This window comes from Schistocerca serialis, chromosome 6, assembly GCF_023864345.2.
Source record: "Schistocerca serialis cubense isolate TAMUIC-IGC-003099 chromosome 6, iqSchSeri2.2, whole genome shotgun sequence".
NCBI lineage: Eukaryota > Metazoa > Arthropoda > Insecta > Orthoptera > Acrididae > Schistocerca > Schistocerca serialis.
The window spans coordinates 690,135,269-690,158,352 of record NC_064643.1 but is presented as its reverse complement, the minus strand read 5'-3'; positions in this window follow the sequence as shown (position 1 = coordinate 690,158,352).

Here is a 23,084-nt window from a genome sequence, read left to right as displayed (position 1 = left end):
CTTCAGTCATGAGACTGGTTTGATGCAGCTCTCCATACTACTCTATCCTGTGCAAGCTTCTTCATCTCCCAGTACCTGCTGCAACCTAAATCCTTCTGAATCTACTTAGTGTATTCATCTCTTGGTCTCCCGCTACGATTTTTACCCTCCACGCTGCCCTCCAATACTAAATTCGTGATCCCTTGATGCCTCAGAACATATCCTACCAACCGATCCCTTCTTCTGGTCAAGTTGTGCCACAAACTTCTCTTCTCCCCAATCCTATTCAATACTTCCTTATTAGTTACGTGATCTACCCATCTAATCTTCAGCATTCTTCTGTAGCACCACATTTCGAAAGCTTCTATTCTCTTCTTGTGCAAACTATTTATCGTCCATGTTACCACTTCCATACATGGCTACACTCCTTACAAATACTTTCAGAAACGACTTCCTGACACTTAAATCTATACTCGATGTTAACAAATTTCTCTTCTTCAGAAATGCTTTCCTTGCCATTGCCAGTCTACGTTTTATATCGTCTCACTTTGATCATCATTAGTTATTTTGTTCCCCAAATAGCAAAACTCCTTTACTACATTCAGTGACTTATTTCCTAATCTAATTCCCTCAGCATCACCCGACTTATTTCGACTACATTCCATTATCCTTGGTTTGCTTTTGTTGATGTTCATCTTATATCCTCCTTTCGAGACGCTATCCATTCCGTTCAACTGCTCTTCCACGTCCTCTGCTGTCTCTGATATAATTACAATGTCATCGGCGAATCTCAAAGTTTTTATTTCTTCTCCATGGATTTTAATACCTACTCTGATTTTTTCTTTTGTTTCCTTCACTGCTTGCTCAATATAGAGATTGAATAACAACGGGGAGAGGTTACAACCCTGTCTCACTCCCTTACCAACCACTGCTTCCCTTTGATGTCCCTCGACTCTTATAACTGCCATCTGGTTTCTGTACAAATTGTAAATAGCTTTCCGCTCCCTGTATTTTACTCCTGCTACCTTCAGAATTTGAAAGAGAGTATTCCAGTCAACATTGTCAAAAGCTTTCTCTAAGTCTACAAATGCTAGAAACGTAGGTTTGCCTTTCCTTAATCTTTCTTCTAAGATAAGTCGTAAGGTCAGTATTGTCTCACGTGTTCCGATATTTCTACGAAATCCTAACTGATCTTCCCCGATGTCGGCTTCTACTAGTTTCTCCATTCGTCTGTAAAGAATTCGCGTTAGTATTTTGCAACCGTGACTTATTAAACTGATAGTTCTGTAATTTTCACATCTGTCAACACCTGCTTTCTTTGGGATTGGAATTATTATATTCTTCTTGAAGTCTGAGGATATTTCGCCTGTCTCATACACCTTGCTCACCAGATGGTAGAGTTTTGTCAGGACTGGCTCTCCCAAGGCTGTCAGTAGTTCTAATGGAATGTTGTCTACTCCCGGAGCTTTGTTTCGACTCAGGTCTTTAAATGCTCTGTCAAACTCTTCATGCAGTATCATATCTCCCATTTCATTTTCATCTACATCCTCTTCCATTTCCGTAATATTGTCCTCAAGTACATCGCCCTTGTATAGACCCTCTATATACTCCTTCCACCTTTCTGCTTTCCCTTCTTTGCTGAGAACTGGGTTTCCATCTGAGCTCTTTATATTCATACAAGTGGTTCTCCTTTCTCCAAAGGTCTCCTTTAATTTTCCTGTGGCAGTATCTATCTTACCCCCTAGTGAGATAAGCCTCTACATCCTTATATTTGTCCTCTAGCCATCCCTGTTTAGCCATTTTGCACTTCCTGTTGATCTCATTTTTGAGACGTTTGTATTTTTATTTATTTATTTATTTTTATTTTTATTTTATTTTTTTTTTTTTTTTTGCCTGCTTCATTCACTGCATTTTTATATTTTCTCCTTTTATCAATTAAATTCAATATTTCTTCTGTTACCCAAGGATTTCTACTAGCCCTCGTCTTTTTACCTACTTGATCCTCTGCTGCCTTCACTATTTCATCCCTCAAAGCTACCCATTCTTCTTCTACTGTATTTCTTTCCCCCCTCTTGTCAATTGTTCCCTTATGCTCTTTCTGAAACTCTGTACAACCTCTGGTTTAGTCAGTTTATCCAGGTCCTATTTCCTCAATTTACCACCTTTCCGCAGTTTCTCCAGTTTTAATCTACAGTTCATAACCAATAGATTGTGGTCAGAGTCCACATCTGCCCCTGGAAAAGTCTTACAATTTAAAACCTGGTTCCTAAATCTCTGTCTTACCATTATATAATCTATCTGAAACCTGTCAGTATCTCCAGGCTTCTTCCATGTATACAGTCTTCTTTTATGATTCTTGAACCAAGTGTTAGCTATGATTAAGTTGTGTTCTATGCAAAATTCTACCAGGCGGCTTCCTCTTTCGTTTCTTAGCCCCAGTCCATATTCACCTACTATGTTTCCTTCTCTCCCTTTTCCTACTGATGAATTCCAGTCACCCATGACTATTAAATTTTCGTCTCCCTTCACTATCTGAATAATTTCTTTTAGTTCATCATACATTTCTTCAATTTCTTCGTCATCTGCAGAGCTAGTAGGCACATAAACTTGTACTGCTGTGGTAGGCGTGGGCTTCGTATCTATCTTGGCCATAATAATGCGTTCACTATGCTGTTTGTAGTAGCTCACCCGCATTCCTATTTTCCTATTCATTATTAAACCTACTCCTGCATTACCCCTATTTGATTTTGTGTTTATAGCGCTGTATTCACCTGACCAAAAGTCTTCTTCGTCCTACCACCGAACTTCACTAATTCCCACTATATCTAACTTTAACCTATCCATTTCCCTTTTTAAATTTTCTAACCTACCTTCCCGATTAAGGGATCTGACATTCCACGCTCCGATCCGTATAATCCCAGTTTTCTTTCTCCTCATAACGACGTCCTCTTGAGTAGTCCCCGCCCGGAGATCCTAATGGGGGACTATTTTACCTCCGGAATGTTTTACCCAAGAGGACGCCATCATCATTTAACCATACAGTAAAGCTGCATGCCCTCGGGAAAAATTACGGCTGTAGTTTCCCCTAGCTTTCAGCAGTTCGCAGTACCAGCACAGCAAGGTCGTTTTGGTTAGTGTTACAAGGCCAGATCAGTCAATCATCCAGACTGTTGACCCTGCAACTACTGAAAAGGCTGCTGCCCCTCTTCAGGAACCACACGTTTGTCTGGCCTCTCAACAGATACCCCTCCGTTGTGGTTGCACCTACGGTACGGCTATCTGTATCGCTGAGGCACGCAAGCCTCCCCACCAACGGTAAGGTCCATGGTTCATGGGGGGGAAAGAAATCTGTAAACATGAAAATTTGTTACTGCAATCTGACACAAGTTACAGTTTCAATACCGATATAATCTCTAACCATCTGCTGCAGGGCATCTCGTCACGATCATAAATATGAAGAATTTCGAGAGTCTGCTCATAATAGAAATCGCTTCAGATTTGAATCCTAATTTTGAGAGTCTGCTCATTATAGAAATCGCTTATTTCCAGCTAAATCCTCTTGAGCTGGTAGTAGGACACAGGGCCAGTTTGTTACAGTATTACGTTATTTCCCAAGTAGGAATATTTGGGATAGGATTAGCAGTTCTGTTAAGTGTCTTGTATCGAAAGATAACCTCCCAAAACCCTTGGTCGGAACCGAAGGCTCAGAGTTACTTTTTAATTTGTTTTTTGGTCGTACAGTTTTAGACAAAAATATGGAGGAGTAGTGTACGTACGTTTACCTATTAGTGTGAGAATGTAAAGTCAACGAGCTGTTCGATATGTACGGAAGGCCTGCAGTATGAATGTTTAAAACTCCCGTGAAACTACGATTAGACGTAAAATTGCAAATATTGCAAAAAAAGCCCAGAATCACATACAAGACTAACGGCAAAGACTGGATGGAACTGTAAATGATGTTAACCAAAGTACACTGAGAATAACACTTCGAAAAAAAGGTCAAATCATCATTCACAAATCTAACCAGAGATGTACGTTAATTTTTAGAATTTTATAAGTGAACGTACTGACATTAAAAAGTTTTCGTATCTGATATTTAATTGATATGGCGGGATGTTTACTTGTGGTGATATTACAGTTAATGCCATCCATTTGGGTCCCGCCAACAAGCAAGCCGCTGTGCAAAACCTTAATATTGTTTTGAATGTTTCCTACTGCCATTATTTACGTAACTTAATGTCCACCGAAACCACTCTCATTTGACTATGAGTATTAGAACGGAACTACCCTTCGTTCCAATTGTAATTTTAACGGTCTCAGATAGGTCGTAAGCTCGCGAATGTTTTCGAGCCCGTGCCCTTTTCTGATCTATAAATTATCCTAGTATAATAAAATTAAGGCCTTCGAATTAAATTATCAATTTAATGAAGATATCGTTAAACGATATCACTCTACAATTGCAAATTGGATTGGAACAGCAATTTATGACGCTGTGGATAATGCTCTGGAAGAGGACAGTCAAAGAAAAGTACGTTCTGGATACGGGGCTCGATTTCTCTGCACAACTCATTGCAGGCATATTGATCTCCCTTATAAAAGATGATAGGAACGGAATAGTCAACAGGTTAGCGCGAAACTGAAATTATCGGCATGACAAGCAGAGCTCTCTTTTACGTACCCGATTTATTTACTCGGAACACAACCAAAAATCACGGCCAATTTTCACTCTACAGCCAACACAGCTATTAACCAAACGTGACATCTAGAATCTCATTGATATAACCCACCACACACCGAAATCGTTTGCGCACACAAAAGGGAACGCCGGCCGAAGTGGCCGTGTGGTTAAAGGCGCTGCAGTCTGGAACCGCAAGACCGCTACGGTCGCAGGTTCGAGTCCTGCCTCGGGCATGGATGTTTGTGATGTCCTTACGTTAGTTAGGTTTAACTAGTTCTAAGTTCTAGGGGACTAATGATCTCAGCAGTTGAGTCCCATAGTGCTCAGAGCCATTTGAACCATTTTTTGAACAAAAGGGAACGAAAGGAGAGTGTAGGCAACGCAATTGCACGTTAAACGACTCATATTTTCCATATGCATTCGCACGCGTGTACTGACTAGAGCAGTACACAACCACCTGAGAGACTAATTATCATGGGCAAGCTGAGCAAAGCAGTAGGTAAAGTGGATTACGAGAGGCTCCCTCTTTTGTGACACCCCGAACTCTACCGGAGCTTGAAGCAAAAACTCGAGTCGCAATGCACGATAATGTATCAAGCAAAGGAAAGGAGAGCTCATTAATTAGAAACATGCCGGCAAGAGACATAGGAAACGGAAGCATGATTACTAGGCCTCGGTTTTCTGAACGCGTGAAACGAGGGTGGACGAAGACAAACCCGTTTTCGGCATAAAAATGAGCACGAGAAATGGCTACAAACTAATACAGCATCGTCTATTTAATGTAAGAAACGGGATTACTTCGGGTAGAGCGAAGGTTTGGTGTGTGCATGGGCGAAGCCCCTACTACTTGAACACTGCCACATGGAATGTTACTGCGTTGTTTCCTCCGCGAAATTTCAAGAATTCCATGGGCATCGATTAATAAATCACGCTGGATTTCAAACGATTATTATGCACTGATTTAAGCCAAGACTATTATGGAAGGCGCCACTGCTCGCTAACCACGAGATTGTGTCCGCGTGCCGCGGTGGAGAGACAAAGGGAGGCACGCTAAACTGCAATTAATCGTCATCCAGATGACCACGAATATGCTCAATGTCAACACGTGTTTTGAGCAAACTGCACCACTGCCATTGATACACCTTGTGGTTGTGCACAACACAAAGACATGGCAAGTCTGGGGGAGAAAGATGGACATATTTCCCTGAAATCTGACGAAAATAGCACTCGAAAACTCCCACTCCCAAGTACACGCAATTAACAGACGCGGACTTTTCAGAACGGCTACCACTCAGGCAAAAATTGGTAACTCAAGTCAGCACAGTGGAACTCATCATTGCTCTGTGCTTTACACAACGAACTTACAGAAACGACCAAAATCAGAAAACCCTACTCAGTTCAGTAAGAATGACGCTCCTGAAAGAGAGAGAATTACTAAATTCTACAACTAAGCAACATATTCTGATTCCTGAATGGAGCATCTGCACATTTACCCCTCCGAAGAGCCAACGCTCAAAACAAGGCGGATTGCAAACAATGGCTCTTAGTTCAAACAGGTGTTGGGGGAAAGACACCTGGGGGCTGTTGCCAACCATGGAACACCAAAATGAGATTTTCACTCTGCAACGGAGTGTACGCTGATATGAAACTTCCTGGCAGATTGAAATTGTGTGCCGGACCGAGACTCGATCTCGGGACCTTTGCCTTTCGCGGGCAAGTGCTCTACCGTCTGAGCTACCCGAGCACGACACAGGACTGGTTCTCACAGCTTCAATACTGCCAGTAGCTCGTCTCCTACCTTCCAAACTTCACAGAAGCTCTTCTGCGAACCTTGCAGAACTATCACTGCTGGAAGAAAGGATATTGCAGAGCTTAGCCACAGCCTGGGGGATGTATCCGGAATGAGATTTTCCCTCCGCAGCGGAGTGTGCGCTGATATGAAATTTTCATGGTACACCAAAGTTTGAAGCCCTCTATACCTCTGACTCACTTATTGTTACGCACAGCTCGAAACAAGAATAACCAATAGCTGAAATCTGGAATCGATAATGTGACGTCCGTATCTCGCTGTATGGTGCGATCTTTGTCTCGACCGCCAGATTAACAAAAGCGTTGTTAAGGATTCAACCCCAGATGAATATTTGCGACAGTCAAGACTATAAATATAACTGCTGCTCGTTTCGTTCGCGGCAATTTAAGCTGCATTCTTAGGTTCCTATCTATCCACACCGCTGGAAACTGTGACATTTTCTGAAGTAAGCAGCCAAATAATTGTGACAGGCTGGAATGTAGAAGTGATTTAAGCTGTCCTCTTAAATTACTGTGTAACCAGAACATCTAAATCGCAACATTCTAGGAAAAAAAGGTCAGATATTTGTGACAAGAAGAAATGTAAATGTCGTTGCTGCTTGGTTCCCTCGTAGCAGTTTCATATTTCGTTTTTTAATCAGAGTGAAGTCACGAAGTGCAAGAAACTAATTACTGAGAGAGCACGATTTTATACGTAAATTTTTGTAAACCCTCGTCGCCAGTTTTGTAAAGGCCTTGTCGCTACTGCAGGGGAGGCCGAGTTGTCACTGTTCTCACGGTAGCCCTAGTTTGTGAGTTAGTGAAACAGCTTCTGGTGCAGTACACCGCTAAGACAATTTCTTCCTCCCACTATTACACAAAAAAAAATGGCTCTGAGCACTATGGGACTCAACTGCTGAGGTCATTAGTCCCCTAGAACTTAGAACTAGTTAAACCTAACTAACCTAAGGACATCACAAACATCCATGCCCGAGGCAGGATTCGAACCTGCGACCGAAGCGGTCTTGCGGTTCCAGACTGCAGCGCCTTTAACCGCACGGCCACTTCGGCCGGCCACTATTACACAGCTATGCCCCAGGATCAGGTAACAGGACAGGACAAATTAGTAACAAAGTTACAAAAATGAGTTAAAAAAGTTTAATTATCTTTGTGACTTGAAGAATAGTGAAATGTCCAACACTGCTTGTAATATAACACAAAAAGGCCCTCGATGGCTAAGTGCAAATAATCGTAGGTAAACGTCACAGTACATAGCAAATGAAATTCACAACAACTGTCTGTTCACTTCTATTGGTTCACTAAACGACATTTGCTGTCCAAGTCAGCCCTGGACGATCTATAACCAAGTGGACGAGAGCTGCTCTTCTATCTTCCGAGTAGCTTTCTGTCCGTTGTCGTTTAGTCATTGGTGGATTGTACTCGGCCGGCAGTTGGCCGAGGCAAAGTCGATATCTTCAACTTCAGCTCTTGGCTCTTGGTGCTGGTGCTGGTGGAACTCGCGAAAGTTGCAAGTCTCTATGGCACTGGGACCAGCATCTTTGCGCCTGTGGTGCTTTTGTCCTGGCTGTGTCTTGTTCAGACGACACATCATAAATAACATCGAATATTGTAGAATACCTCCGATACATAAATTAGAAGTCTCAAATGGTTCAAATGGCTCTGAGCACTATGGGACTTAACTTCTGAGGTCATCAGTCCCCTAGAACTTAGAACGACTTAAACCTAACTAACCTAAAAGACATCACACACATCCATGCCCGAGGCAGGATTCGAACCTACGACCGTAGCGGTCGCGCGGTTCCAGACTGTAGCGCCTAGAACCGCTCGGCCACCCCGGCCGGCTAGAAGTCTCAGAACGTGTTGCAAACACGAAGACGAATAGAAAAGAATTAACCACGTTCCAAGACACGAACGTACGTCCCACTCTTTTACAATAATATAGCATGGCTTTATTACCGTTCATGTTGAAATGTCCTTAGGATTTTTGCAGTCGAAATTATATTAACTGGCGTTTAATTATAGGAAATCGTACCTAGAGTGAGATGTTTGTCATAAATCTTCGTTGCGCCGTTGCCTTGAAACCGCATACTGTCATAACACGCGATTTATGTCCAATTCCGATAAACTCAATGTGGCGAGAAAGGGACGGCCCATGTCTTACATGCCAGACGCTAGCCGTGGTTCTCCTGAAGGTATGCTCTCACAGTTACAGGACAACTGGTTATATAACATAATACGTATTTTTCGACGATGATTTGTGATTTACTAAAGACAAATTAATTTTGACGTTGTAACACTTGAAACCGGCCCAAGGCTGAAATATAGATATTGAAATAAACCCATTATATCCAGTTAAATGGTGTAAATATCTTTTCGAAAACTTCCGAAGCCATCGTACTGGCAGTCGCTACTCTGAAATGCTACTAGTAATTCTCGTTTCGGGGCGAGCAGTCCCAAACGGTTAGGTCTGGCTGTACCCCCTGTCTTTACTCTTTGCTGTCCGCCCCTGGTAGCTGCGTGGTCAGCGAGACGGAATGTCATACCTAACGGCCCGACGGCTGCGTCGGATATTTTCTCCGCTCAGGGACTGGATGTTGTGATGTCCTTATCATCATCTTTTCATCCCCATCGACACTCAAGTCGCCGAAGTGGTGTCAACTCGAAAGACTTGCACCAGGCGAACGGTCTACCCGACGGGAGGCCCTAGCCACACGGCATTTCTATTTACTCTTTGCTAAACTTGCCCGAAACGTTACGTTGGTAAGGAGCTCATCCTATCACCCTACACATGCATCTGTGGTTTGTCTGCGCCACCATTCAAACCTCATGCCCACATTTTACAGGAACAAAGAGAAATCACACACGGAGTGGAAAAGAGAGTGCGCCAATTAAATGAATGAAAACGCAGTTGTTCCACTCTTTTTTCAGAGGCTGTCGGTGCTCTGACTCAATAATTGCGTAGCAAAAGAGTCGTAATGAATGAATGAAAGGTGCGCAGGAATGAAGACTAATGAAACGGTACGTGCAATCCATTTCAAGGGTAGAAAAGGTCCTACCGATTCGATTATTGTAGCAAATATTGCAATGTTCTGTATTCGGCATTACAGTCTGTAACACGCAACATCTGAATGATACGCTGGAAACCGGCCGTGGGCCACAGCTGACATATGTGCCGTCCAAGTGTGGGCAGTGCACAGAACGTCAGCACAGCGTGTGAGGCCCCCGCATGGCAATAGGGGCTGTGGTTCAAACCACAAAACATGACTGCCACGTCTACATACCCACTTTGAAAACCACTGTGAAATGTATAGTAGAGGACACTTATCACAGCACCACATGTAACGCCTTCTTCCCATTCCAGTCGTGCAGTCGTGTATGGTGCCAGGGTAGATTGCCTGCTTAGACACTCCATGTATGTTACAACTAGCCTAACATTGTTTTCATAGTCCCTATGGGTGGGACGCGGAGGAGTCTGAAGAATATCTCTTGATACTTAAAGTTGGTTCTTGCAGCTCTGTAAGCTGTCTTTTTTGAGATAATTAACGTCTGTCTGCAAGAGTGTGGAACAATACCTGCAGCTTTCTCATGATTTTCATGACATTCTCCCGTGACTCAAACAGCCCTATGACCATTTCTGTCGCCCTTCATCGCAACCGCCCAATGTCCTCTATTAGAACTGCTTGGTATGGGTCCCACATACTTTAGCAATAATCGAGGATGCGTCGCAGAAGTGATTTGTAAACCGTCCCCCTTGCAGACTGACAGTATTTTCCCAATGTCCTGCCAATGAAGCAAAGAATGCCCCCTGCCTCATCTACAGTTAAATCTAAGTGCTCATTTCATTTCATATCTCAATAAATGGTTACTTCCACAAATTAGCATAAATTCTACAGCACTATCTGCATCTACGTGGATAGTCTCCAAACCACACTCAGGTGCCTGGCAAAGGGTTCATCGAAACACTTTCACAATATTCTCTATTACTCCAATCTCAAACAGCGCAGGAAAAACAAACACCTATATCTTCCGTGCGAGCTCTGATTTCCCTCATTTTATTATTATGATCGTTTCTCCCTATGTGGGTCGGCGTCAACAAAATATTTTCGCATTCGGAAGAGAAAGTTGGTTATTGAAATATCGTGAGAAGATTCCGCCGCAGCGAAAAACGCCCTTGCTTTAATCATTTCCACCCCAAATCTTGTACGATATCCGTGACGTTCTCTGCCCTATTTCGCGATAGTAGAAACTTCTCGATGTGCTCCGTTAATCCTATCTGCTGAGGATCCCAGACCGCACACCAGTACTCCAAAAGAGGACGGACAAGCGTAGTGTATGCAGTCTCTTTAGTAGATCTGTCACATTTTCTAACTGGCAGTCTTTGGTTTGCCTTCCGCATAATTTTTTCTATGTGTTCTTTCCAATTTAATTTGTCCGTAATTGCAATTCCTGGGTATTTTGCTGACTTCATGGCCTTCAGATTTGATTGACGTATCGTGTAACCAAGGTTTAACGGATTCCTTTTAGCACTCGCGTGGATGACCTCACACTTTTCATTATTTGGGGCCAATTGCAAATTTTCAAACCCTACAAATATCTTTCTTAAGTCGTTTTGCAGTTTGTTTTGATCTTCTGATGACTTTTCTAGACGATAAACGACAGCATCATCTGCAAATAACCTAAGACGGCTGTTCAGATTGTCTCCAATTAACTGATTTCAGTTGTGACTCATTACATACTTACATAGAGAGTATTGCAAATGATCAAAACACACAATACATCCTGTTATCAGCTATAAGATTGTATTGTATTCTTTATTTGGTTTCCTAATGCTGCTGTATTCTTTTCCAGTACATATGTGATGCAAGTAAAGTTCTAGCAACAACAACCATTTACAGAGTCTGAAACAGCTTGCAACGGTAATTCTGAAGCGCTCCATGACATCCACCTATCATATTCCTGTGGTGAGCCTCTCTCCATGCTGCAGATTGGCTATTGGAGTAATAATCCCCCTAAGCACAGTTAACGTGTTGTATACAAAAAAAAAAAGTATTGACTAAGTATTTTTGCAAGCGCCAGGTTGTCGGAACGAATATTCCGTCTACTGGTCGAAGTTGTGTATAAAAGAACTCCTTTTCACTAGATACATGTTATAGTAAAGCACAGAACCGTGAAGCAACTCTATTTCGCAGGTCTTAAGAAAAAATGAACCGGTGTACGAAACGTATGCCGTCACCCACATGCATAGAGGTGTGGAGTGGTTTCAACAGCAGCCTTATGTGGGAAATGCTCTGCACGATGCATCAAGCGATGATGCAGACCCCGCGGCAGTTGGCAATATTGCTTGCGTTGCGAAAATGCAGCTGTAAGCTCTGTAACGCAACCGAGTTCTCGCAATTACACGAACGCACACCGCTGGCACCATCACATCGTCACCCTTTTTGCACCAGCCTGCCAGCGGTGTGCTCATGGGCAATTCCGACAACTCGACCACATCACAGCGCTCATACCTAGGCCTACATTTTCGCAATGCACACACTGTTTCCCACTGTCGCGGGGCCTCACTAAAATCATCGCGCGCAGCAGTTCCTGCAAACTGCCGCTGTTAAAACCACTCCACAACTGCAGAGAAGTACAGCTTACGTTTCATACGCTGGTTCTTTCTTTCTTAACGCCTACGAAATAACGTTGCTCGACAGTACGGTGGAGAAAAATTCATTCCTCCTGCTGCTTTAAATTAACGCATAGCGACGTAGGTCTTGGTTTACACACAACAACCGATTCGACCAGTAAACGGAATGTTCTTCGTGACAAGCTGGGGCCTGCAAAAGTAACTACTCAATACTTTTAGCTTTTTTTGTATACGTAACACAATAACGACGCTTAGGGGGATTCTTTCTCCAAAAGCCAACCTGCAGTTCACCACACACAGATTGGTATGCAGGCTGCTATGGAGCACTTCCTAATTACAACTGTCGTTCCATCAGTTTTAAACTATGCAAAAACAGTTGTTATGTTGCTAATGTATGTCCCTTAATGCAGTCAATGGTCTCGAGTCCAACATTTTTCTATAAGTACTCCAATGACTGGCTGTTTGCACTTACTGTGACTAGCAAAAGCACTGGCTTCTCAGTGGTTTTCCTTGGTAGCGTTAAGTATAAGAGCAAAATCTAGTAAAAGTCGTGATGGTACTGTGGCGAAAAAAATACGTTTCTCCTGCTAGTATAACATAACACTTGGTTAGTGACATAGGCGTCAACAGAGCACTTATTGAGAGTGAGAGGAGATGAAGTGGAAATCCATTTCTATTTGGATGCTGTCATACAATCAAGACTACGTGTAACATGCTTTTTGTTGTTTGTTATTATTATTATTGTTATGCAAGAAGAGGTGACGTCTATCAAAGCAATTTTAATTCCTAAAGTAGCTTGTTCTGGTTGGCTAGTGTCCCAGTAATAATTCACACCGCAAAACATAAATTGCAGCTGGCAGGCCGGTTGACTCAAGACGAGTGTGCTTGCTATCTCTCTCTCTCTCTCTCTCTCACACACACACACACACACACACACACACACACACACTCTTTCTCTCTGTGTATGTGTGTGTGTGTGTGTGTGTGTGTGTGTGTGTGTGTGTGTGTGTGAGTATATGTGTGTGGACTTGATACGGCTGCTACTGCTGTCGTGTGTGCCACCAGTCAGCTCATTTCGCATCGCTTCTAAGGCAGAGAGAAGATCTTATGTAAATCTTAACTTCACAGACCAGGCTACAAGTTATTATAATCATTATTTGAACATATCAGGGCAATTCTATTGATAGTAAGGGGCTTTTAAAAAATCATCATACAAACCGATTGTGTTGTATTAACCCCCAGAAGCTGATAGTCTCTCTCTATCCCATACTTAGAATTTCCGTTGAGTGTCGATCCCGCATATGCAGACCTAATCGTGTTAATATCGTAATATGCTGTCTGCAACATATGGTACATTCCAGATGCGCCATAGACACGCGATTCTCGACTAACCGAAATGTCTAAGGTATCCGTTGTAGACTTTTCATAGCCACATGCTCCCTAGCAGTTTAATGTACCATTTATCGTATGTAGGGCTGGTTGCACCATGTTATTTTGTCCTCAATACGTTGCATTATGCTGGTGATAAGTGAACTACAACGTGTGAAATTGTTTCCTGCTGTTCGAACACGGTATATGTTCCAAAAATCTTAAGAACTACTCCCAATCTTTGGACAGTGATATTGCTGAACCCGTATCCGCAGAATCAAGCGTTGAATAATGCTTATGGTGGAGTGTGTGTTATTGGTTCCTCCATACGTCATCTCGTTACAATAAAAGTGAATTACGGCACCATACGCTATAGTGAGCGCATGTTATGGTCGTTTGCTTTGGTAATTCTATAATGTTTCCTAGGTGGAGCATAATAATTGCTAGGGGGAGGGGCGCACATTTCGCCTAAAAAGACACCTAAAGTTCTCCTTTAGTAGTTACATGGACCTCTTTTATGCTTCAGGTATCGCTTTACTGTGCAATAATGCAAAAAACGGGTTACGATCTTGTTTTGTAGTGTTTACAGACAACGCATCAACTCGACTACTGTCTACGTCATTTACTCCAGTTTTCGTTCCTGGAATTCGAGGTCCTACATTCCTGGTTTTCTTTTGTTTTTATATTAATTTTTGTTTACAGGATGTTTCCGTAAAAGCGTGCAAATATTTAACAGGGCATGGAGGAATCTCAATTTGCGGTACGGAACCTTGCTTCGGAGAAGTCAGCTTACGGAGATAACGGGAATAAAACTACATCACTGTCTAATTTTTTTATTTACATTACTTACAGTTAACTGCAAATACATCATTGATCCAATTCATGTACCACTGGTACTGCGCTTTACAAATTGTGCTGAAACTGACGGCCATCAGCCACAATTCAAGCATGACATCGGCGAACAAGGCTATGACACATCCTGATGAATATCCCTGGTTTGTTACGAATCGAGTCACAGGTAGCTACAATTCTGGCAACTAATTGCCGGCCGCTGTGGCCACCCGGTTCTAGGCGCTTCCGTCCGGAACCGCGCTGCTGCTACGGTGGCAGGTTCGAATCCTGCCGCGGGCATGGCTGTCTGTGACGTCTTTAGCTTAGTTAGGTTTATGCAGTTCTAAGTCTATTGGACTGATGTTACGTCCCATAGTGCTCAGAGCCATCTGAACCATTTGGCAACTAATTTCGTCACCGTATCCACTGACGTTTCATACACAAGTGACTACAGACATCCCAATCGGATATAATCAAGGGGATTCCGGACAGGGGATCTCGTAGGCCATGGAATAGGACCTTCCCTTCCCTTCCAATCCAGCGACCAGGAAATACAGCACTGAGATGGTTGCGGATATCCACACTAAAGTGAGGCGGTGCACCGTTATGCTGTATCCTCATCCTCTCACGAACAGCCGAGGCCACGCTTTCCAAAATACTCAGTTAGAATTCTTTGCACGAACTTCAAGTACAGGCGTCCATTCAGATGGCCAGGTAGAAGATATCGCCGAATGAGGTTGTCGCATACAATGCCGGCCCAGATTCGTCCTACTTGTTTCCTTGCAGGAAATAAAGAATGTACAGGTAAATAAACAGCACAGTACGTGTAAACTTGTACGCGTGTTAGCTGCAAATAAGCTGAGAAACAGTGATGCTAGACAAAGACGTTGACAAGTTTACTTCCATATGTCCTTAAGCTGGCTTCTCCGACTCCAGGTCCACTACCTCAAATTGTTCGTTGGAGAATGTCCTATTACATTTTTGCACGCTCTCACGGAAACACGTTAACCGTTTTCAGCGGGTTATTACTACAGTATACAAACTGCAAGCACCACGCGTAGATAGGCTTTTTTTTTATATGCAGAGAGTCCATTGGAATATGACAGCAGGCTACTATCCACAGACTATTCTGCCTCACGGGAACTATAATATGGATGGAAATTAACGGATGTGAGTCGCTCTCTGTGTTTCCTCACTGGCACGCAGCAGTCATACGAACCAGCTTACTTCGGTAGTTCTATACAGCTTCCCAGGTGGAGCGTAACGTTTGCTTGGAGGTGACATCTCGTATACAAAACGACACCTAGGATTATACTATACGAAAAGGCCGTTGGGTTTGACTGTTTACCGTGGATGACCCCCAGATGTAGAGTAAAACGTACATAATATATTCATATGTCAAATCACAAGCCGAGGAGTGAACAAAGTGTTTGTTAACCACCTTATAGATTTTATAAAGTGAACCACCTTATAGATTTTATAAAGTGTCCAGACTTGCAAGTTTTAGGTCTTACTTGGATTATCAGGCTAGAGACCACAGTATACAGTTACAGAATGGATCGTGTGTTTGTTCCCAGTATAAGACTGTTCCGGTCTTATCAACTACTCTGTTATGGAATATAATTACTTTACTTCGGCAATTATTGGTAATTATCCGCCTCTATTGTTGCTTTACTCACGTTACTTTGTCTGTTTTCCGTGTATTACGACGTCGATAGCATCGTCTATGCAAACCGGAAATGTCATGCTGTCACATTCAAGTTGAAGTACCATATCTCGTAATATTTACAGCCATTTTGTTTAAGTTTTGCTTATTGGAGGTCCGAACATGAACGATGTGGTAGAGGATATGGTATTAAGCGTATATTTCAGTCGTAGCACCATCAAGGGTTCGTAGAACCTCTGACGTCATTTCGGGTTCTGACATACTAATCCAAAAATACAGTTACTAGCAAATGTCCGTCTACGTACCTGTACGTTACATAGAATAACATCACTTTAAGACGTGTTGCGGCATTTGCTTAGAATTTATAGCAATGGAGGGTGGTCATACAATGGTGTGCTTACAGAGAATGTCTTGCTTTACACGTCAGGTATTACGCGTTAGGCGTATTTGATGCCTCATTGTGCTTGCAAGGTGTGCGAAATCTCACATGTAATAAAACTTTATTTTTTCCTCTAATTTTCAAATAGGTCTTGTATATTAATACAAGCATTCTGGATGTGTATGTATTCTAAGGAGTTATACAGACAATTTATATGTAGCAATATGTAATTTGAACTTTCATTATGTTTGCATTGTGGGAGAAATATTACATGTAATACAATTTTATTTTGCTGGAGTTTTCGTAGAGGTCTCGTACATAATAGGATAAGCATGCATTTTGATAAGTAAGTACAGACGATTTACATGCTGAAATATTTCTCACAATATATGGCAAGTAATTTTATTTATTTCCAAGATGCCGTCTCTGACGTTTTCTTTGAAAATATCACACATCTCCCGCTAGTACCGTTTTTGGGCGTCTCTTTCGCGAGTGTGTGTTTATTAACGGCCCACGTCGTTCTACAGTTTAAGTGTTATATGCTGATAGAGCTCCTTATTCCCTCCTAAAATCGAACATCTTTCTCCTTCCTCCCCTATTGAGACAGTTGTGTTATGCATGTATGTGTGGCGGTACTATAATTAGTTGTTGGTGTACTTAAGTAAAGATTTTGTTCTCAAGAGCCATATTTTCCCAAAATGCAGCAGAAGTTTGTTTGTACTATTTTTTTTTTACTTGTGGTGCATCATCTCTGCCGCTCCTACCCCCTCCCCCCCCCAACTCCCCCTAGTCTGGTGATGAACAAAGGAAACGTTATGTGATTACAGTACACCCATTATCCGACTGAATGCACTTTACGTACATAGATACTGCTGCAACCTAAATTTTACATTATCTGATGCGTGTTAGAGTATTGTTGCATCATAGATGTGGTAACGTAATTAACTTGAGCCTTACAACGTTTCTTTCGTTCTTAAAGTACAGTATCATTTTTGCACTATTTATAATCGGATATATTTTTCTAGTGATACATTTTCTTCAGTCACCTCTTCCCCTTGACACTTAGTTTAGACTTCATAGGCATAACGAGCTATGTGTGGAAAATAATTTTGATGTAAATCACTGTGATACTGCGCAGATTAATTACATACTTCCCGTATTTAGACAGTGCTGCGACGTAAACGTTACGTTTTCTGATGCATTTTAGAATATTGTGACACCACAGATGTGGTAAAGTTATTGAACAGAGCGTTACAGCACTTTTTCTTGTAGTTAACCTCAACTAGCACCTAGATAAGCAATGTAAACATTGCGCTTTTCACATGGCCGCTGTATTTTAAAGACATTTTAGAATATTGTGACATAATATATGTGGAAAATAATTACTTTTAGTTTCTTTTATGGGTTAAATCAATAAACGGAACTTTGAACGCTTTTAGAAACTACAAACACCAGTCGGTGATGGTGAGAACAATTATGGTACAGAGACCAAACTTTTCTTGCATTTTGACATTCGAGCCATCTGTTGGTAACGGAACAACTCGTAGTACCGATGCGGAACTTTTATGGCTTTTCAACGCTGGAGCCATCTACTCGTGACAGTAAGGAACTGAGATGTGAGACAGTACTTGATTTTATTTTGCGAGGAATAGTATTCATCTTCAGCAAATGCTAATTCCTATTTGCTATCTATTTTTTTTACGTATTTAAAGAAAAATATGCCGTCTACACGTTCCAGTGTTACGCAGCAAATGATATATAGCTTGGAATGGAATTTACCGATGTGACTGGTGAACGAATTTTTAGAAGGAAGAAATGCAAAAATAGTTGACAAAATCTTTGGTATCTTAGGTGTGGGGAGGCCTTTATGATAACAAAGTGCTGATGCTGACATCATCGAAAAATTATAACAAGCACAATGGCCTCAGCATTGTGGATGCTGGGCCTCCAATCTCTAACTTTGACAGGTGTCGACAGTGATCTGCCACAACTGTATCAGCTGCAATAACGACACCGCACATAAGGAAGTGCTGATGCTGATGTCAGCACATTTTCCGCCGATATCCACAGTGACCCAATGGCGACGTCAGCTAGAGGGATGCATGTTTATTCCCACCCATCCTCTACCTGACCCGTTGCTACTGGTCGCGCCACTGTAGGTGCACCTCCCTCTGCTGCTGCAACAAGGAAGTACGCAACAATGGTGGCCTATTGACAGTCCTTAGTGCTCCATTTATCGTCGCACTGACTGCGTAAATACTATCCTGCTACTAACAATTCATTTCCCAACTCAATGTAGATGATATAGGTATACAATCCTGCAAAGCCGAGTGAAGAAATGTCTGTCCTCTCAGTCGCTAGTAGCGTGCTGCCACTAAGACCCTGCTTGGCGTTGAGTATAACCCTTCTAATCGCATCGTTTCCATATCTGCCTGACAATCTTGGGATATGGACCCACGCGGGAAGCAATATCGTGGAACAATAAACTGCAGTTTTCTATGGGTCGAATTCCAACATGTGGTGGTAGACATTTTTCCTTCTTGCGCTAGGTTTAACACAACCTCTAGCCAACCGGGCAACGGCCTTGCCGCAGTGGATACAGCGGTTCCCGTCAGATCACCGAAGTTAAGCGCTGTCGGGCGCGGCCGGCACTTGGATGGGTGACCATCCGGGCCGAAATGCACTGTTGCCAGTTTTCGGGATGAACTCAACCTCGTGATGCCTATTGAGGATCTACTCGACCGAATAGTAGCGGCTCCGGTCAAAGAAAAAAATCACAACGACCGGGAGACCGGTGTGCTGACCACATGCCCCTCCTATCCTCATCCTCAGCTGAGGATGACACGGCGGTCGGATGGTCCCGATGAGCCACTTGTGGCATGAAGACGGAGTGCCTTGCCAACCGAACAACATTCAGATGCGTTTTCTGAATGAAAAAAGAAACCCAGAGTTAAAGCTTTGCCTGTCTACCGAATGTAGGTGGCTTTACCCTACACTACTTTATGCGGCTATGCTGCAATGCTAATCAGAGGCATGTGAAAGCATGTAGGATATTTACAGGTAATTTGAAGTTTGTTGCACGTCACCTTCATGTTATTGCAATTTCAATGGGCAGCAGAGTATATCCGCCACGTTTCTAACGAGTCTGCAGATTGGATTCAGCACGTGCCATGTCAAGTTAACAGTTGATGGTCACACTTGACGTCGGTTGTGGCGTCTAGTGCTGCGTCAGACAAACGCACACAAAACGGAGTAAGGAACGCTTTTGCCCAAACGTGCTGCTGTAAGGACGCTAAGTTTCTTAACTGGCGTGCCATGTACACTATCCGATCAAAAGTGCTTGGACACTCCTATGTAATTCGTAACAGACCACGAGAGACAGACCCACCAGTATAAGAGGAGGCAGGGAGTATTGTCAGTGGAGAAGCAGGTGTAAGTAATGGGAATGGGCCACTCAGGAAGGTCATTGACTGCAAACGTGGGACAGTCATGGCATGCCAATTGAGTAACAAATTCACCAGCAACATTTCTACCCTTCTAAAGCTGCTCAAGTCGACTGTTGGTGATGTCACTGTGAAGTGGAAACGTGAAGGAACAACGACAGCAAAACCAAGACTAGACAGACCATATATACTGACGGACAGCGACCGTCGAGCACTGCGGAGGGTGGTTGTGAAAGGACGCATGAAATCAGCGGAAGGAATCACTCGTGAGTTCCAGAGTGTTGATCAACACTCCAGCCAGCACAGTGAAGAATGCGGTACAATGGTCTAGCAGCTCCTCATAAGCCACGCACTTCTGTGGTCAGTGCTAAGCGAAGCCTGAGGTGGTGTTAAGTGTACAGTGGATGATTGGAAACGAAGAACTGTAGTGACGGTGGCACGCTATATCCTCTGGCAATCCGGTGTAAGGTATGGGTTTGGCAAATGCCATCATATGTAGTGCCAACAGTGAAGTATCGAGGAGGTGGTGTAACGATATAAGAGCGTTTGCCTTGGTTAGAGTGTGGTACCCTTATTTTGCTTAAGAAAAAATGAAATGCGAAAGGATATGAAACATGTTACAGCACTGTGTACTGCGTACAGCAAACGGACATTCGAGTGGACAATTAGAGCATGATGATTGTCGCTATCAGCATGACACAACACCCTGTCATATAACAGCAACTGAGAGGAAATGGTTTGGGGACGAAAACATCCCTGAAAGGGACTGTCCTGCCCAGAATCCCGACCTGAACCCCAGGGAACACCTTTGGGATGAGTCAGAACGTCGACTTCGCTGCAGACCCCAGCGTCCAACATCACTGACTTTTCTGATTTCGGCTTTTGAGCAAAAATTGACTGCTGTTCCTCCACAGGCATTCAGACACCTCATTGACAGTGTCCCCGAACAGAGCATCACAAATTCTGATGACTGACGCCCTCCCTCATATCAATGCCCGCTAATAGATGCATTTTATCAGATAGTGTGTACACCTCCTTTCCGTATTATACTGACACAGTGTAGTCCAAAATGAGCTACTATGATGACCTGAATTTCACATTCTGTTATTTGGATCGTGATGATTGCTAAACTTAGGACGTTTCTAAAAATGTTTCTAGTAAAAAAAATTATCCACACTGAATACATTTCACTCTGTAGCGGGGTGTCTTCTGTAGAGGAATTTCCTGACAACTGCTACCTACCACCCTGTTTTAACGAACATGACTCCGGAGGGGAACCTACATGGACGATCTGATTTGCTCGAGATGATTTTGGCTCGTCAGTAGTCTAGATACCGGCAGCACACCATTTCAGAACAAATCCTATTTTTTTAACTTTATAAAGTTCGTTGCAGACTTTTATTTATTTATTGTTCCGTGGGACCAAATTAAGGAGAAGTCTCCATGGTCATGGAACGAGTCAATACATGAAATTATAACACGATATTAGAAACAGATAAAATGAAATATAAAAAAACATATTCAGGTGACAAGTCGTAAGTTTAAATGAAGAAAATCAACAATGTAACACTGGAATTTGCTTAATTTTTTAGCTCTTCCAGGAGCTCCTCGTCAGAATAGAAGGAATGAGCCATGAGGAAACTCTTCAGTTTAGACATAAAAGTGTTTGGGCTACTGCTAAGATTTTTGAGTTCTTATGGTAGCTTATTGAAAATGGATGCAGCAGAATAATGCACTCCTTTCTGCACAAGAGTCAAGGAAGTGCGTTCTACATGCAGATTTGATTTCTGCCTAGTATTAACTGAGTGAAAGCTGCTAACTCTTGGAAATAGGCTAATATTGCTAACAACAAACGACATTAAAGAAAATATATACTGTGAGGGCAATGTCAGAATTCCCAGATTTTTGAATAGGGGTCGACAAGAGGTTCTCGAACTTACACCACATATAGCTCGAACAGTCCGTTTTTGAGCCAAAAATACCCTTTTTGAATCAGAAGAATTACTCCAAAAAATAATACCATACGACATAAGCGTATGAAAATATGCGAAGTAGACTACTTTTCGTGTTGAAGTGTCACTTATTTCAGATACTGTTCTAATGGTAAATAAAGCAGCATTTAGCTTCTGAACAAGATCCTGGACATGGGCTTTCCACAACAGCTTACTATCTATCCGAACGCCTAGGAACATGAACTGTTCCGTCTCGCTTATAATATGCCTATTCTGTCTGATAAAAATATCGGTTCTTGTTGAATTGTGAGTTAGAAACTGTAAAAACAGGGTCTTACTGTGATTTAGCATCAAATTATTTCCCACAAGCCACGAACTTATTTCATGAACTACATTATTTGTACTGTTTCAATATTACACACAAGATACTTCACTATCAAGCTGGTGTCATCAGAAAACAGAAATATTTTTGAATCACCTGTAATACTAGAAGGCATATCATTTATATAAATAAGAAACAGCAGTGGCCCCAGCACCGACCGTTGGAGAACGCCCCACTTAACAGTGCCCCATTGGGACTGAACATCACTACCACTCTCAATATTGCGGAGAATTACCCTCTGCTTTCTGTTCTTAAAGTAAATAAACGAATGTATATGGACTTGATTTTATGAAAAGAGCTAGGCGACAAGAGGAATTATTTTTAAATTCAAGACTTCATTCACTAAAGCATAGCTCCGTTGTATGGGGACTAGTTACCTCAGCAATTCGAGTTGACAGCCATATTTACAAGAGCTGTCTCGAAGCGTCTGTCGCACATCGCGGATAAATGATCAACACACCCTGTATACCTACACACTTCCTCTGTTGTCTCAAAGGCCAAACAGTTCTAAGACAGTACTGAACTGGTCTCGCGAAATAATCTAAGTACCAACGCTTTCACTGCACGGCCACCTTCTGCTCAGATATCAAGGTAAACGCCAACTTCATAAACGCGCGTCCAGAAAACGAATCCCGGCGGAGGTTCGAGTCCTCCCTCGGGTATGGGTGTGTGTGTTTGTCCTTAGGATAGTTTAGGTTAAGTAGTGTGTAAGCTTAGGGACTGATGACCCTAGCAGTGAAGTCCCATAAGATTTCACACACACACACACACACACACACACACACACACACACACACACACAGAAAACGAAGCTCCTCCCCATTTTGAGGTCTACGGACCCTGCATGCCACGTTCTCATCTCCCAAAGTTTCGACAACAAAGTTTTCCTCCTCTGCTTTTGTAGCTCGCTAGCCATTTTGACTGCAAATATCTTCTCTACTGTGGCGCTCCGTTCTGGTGATGCGCAC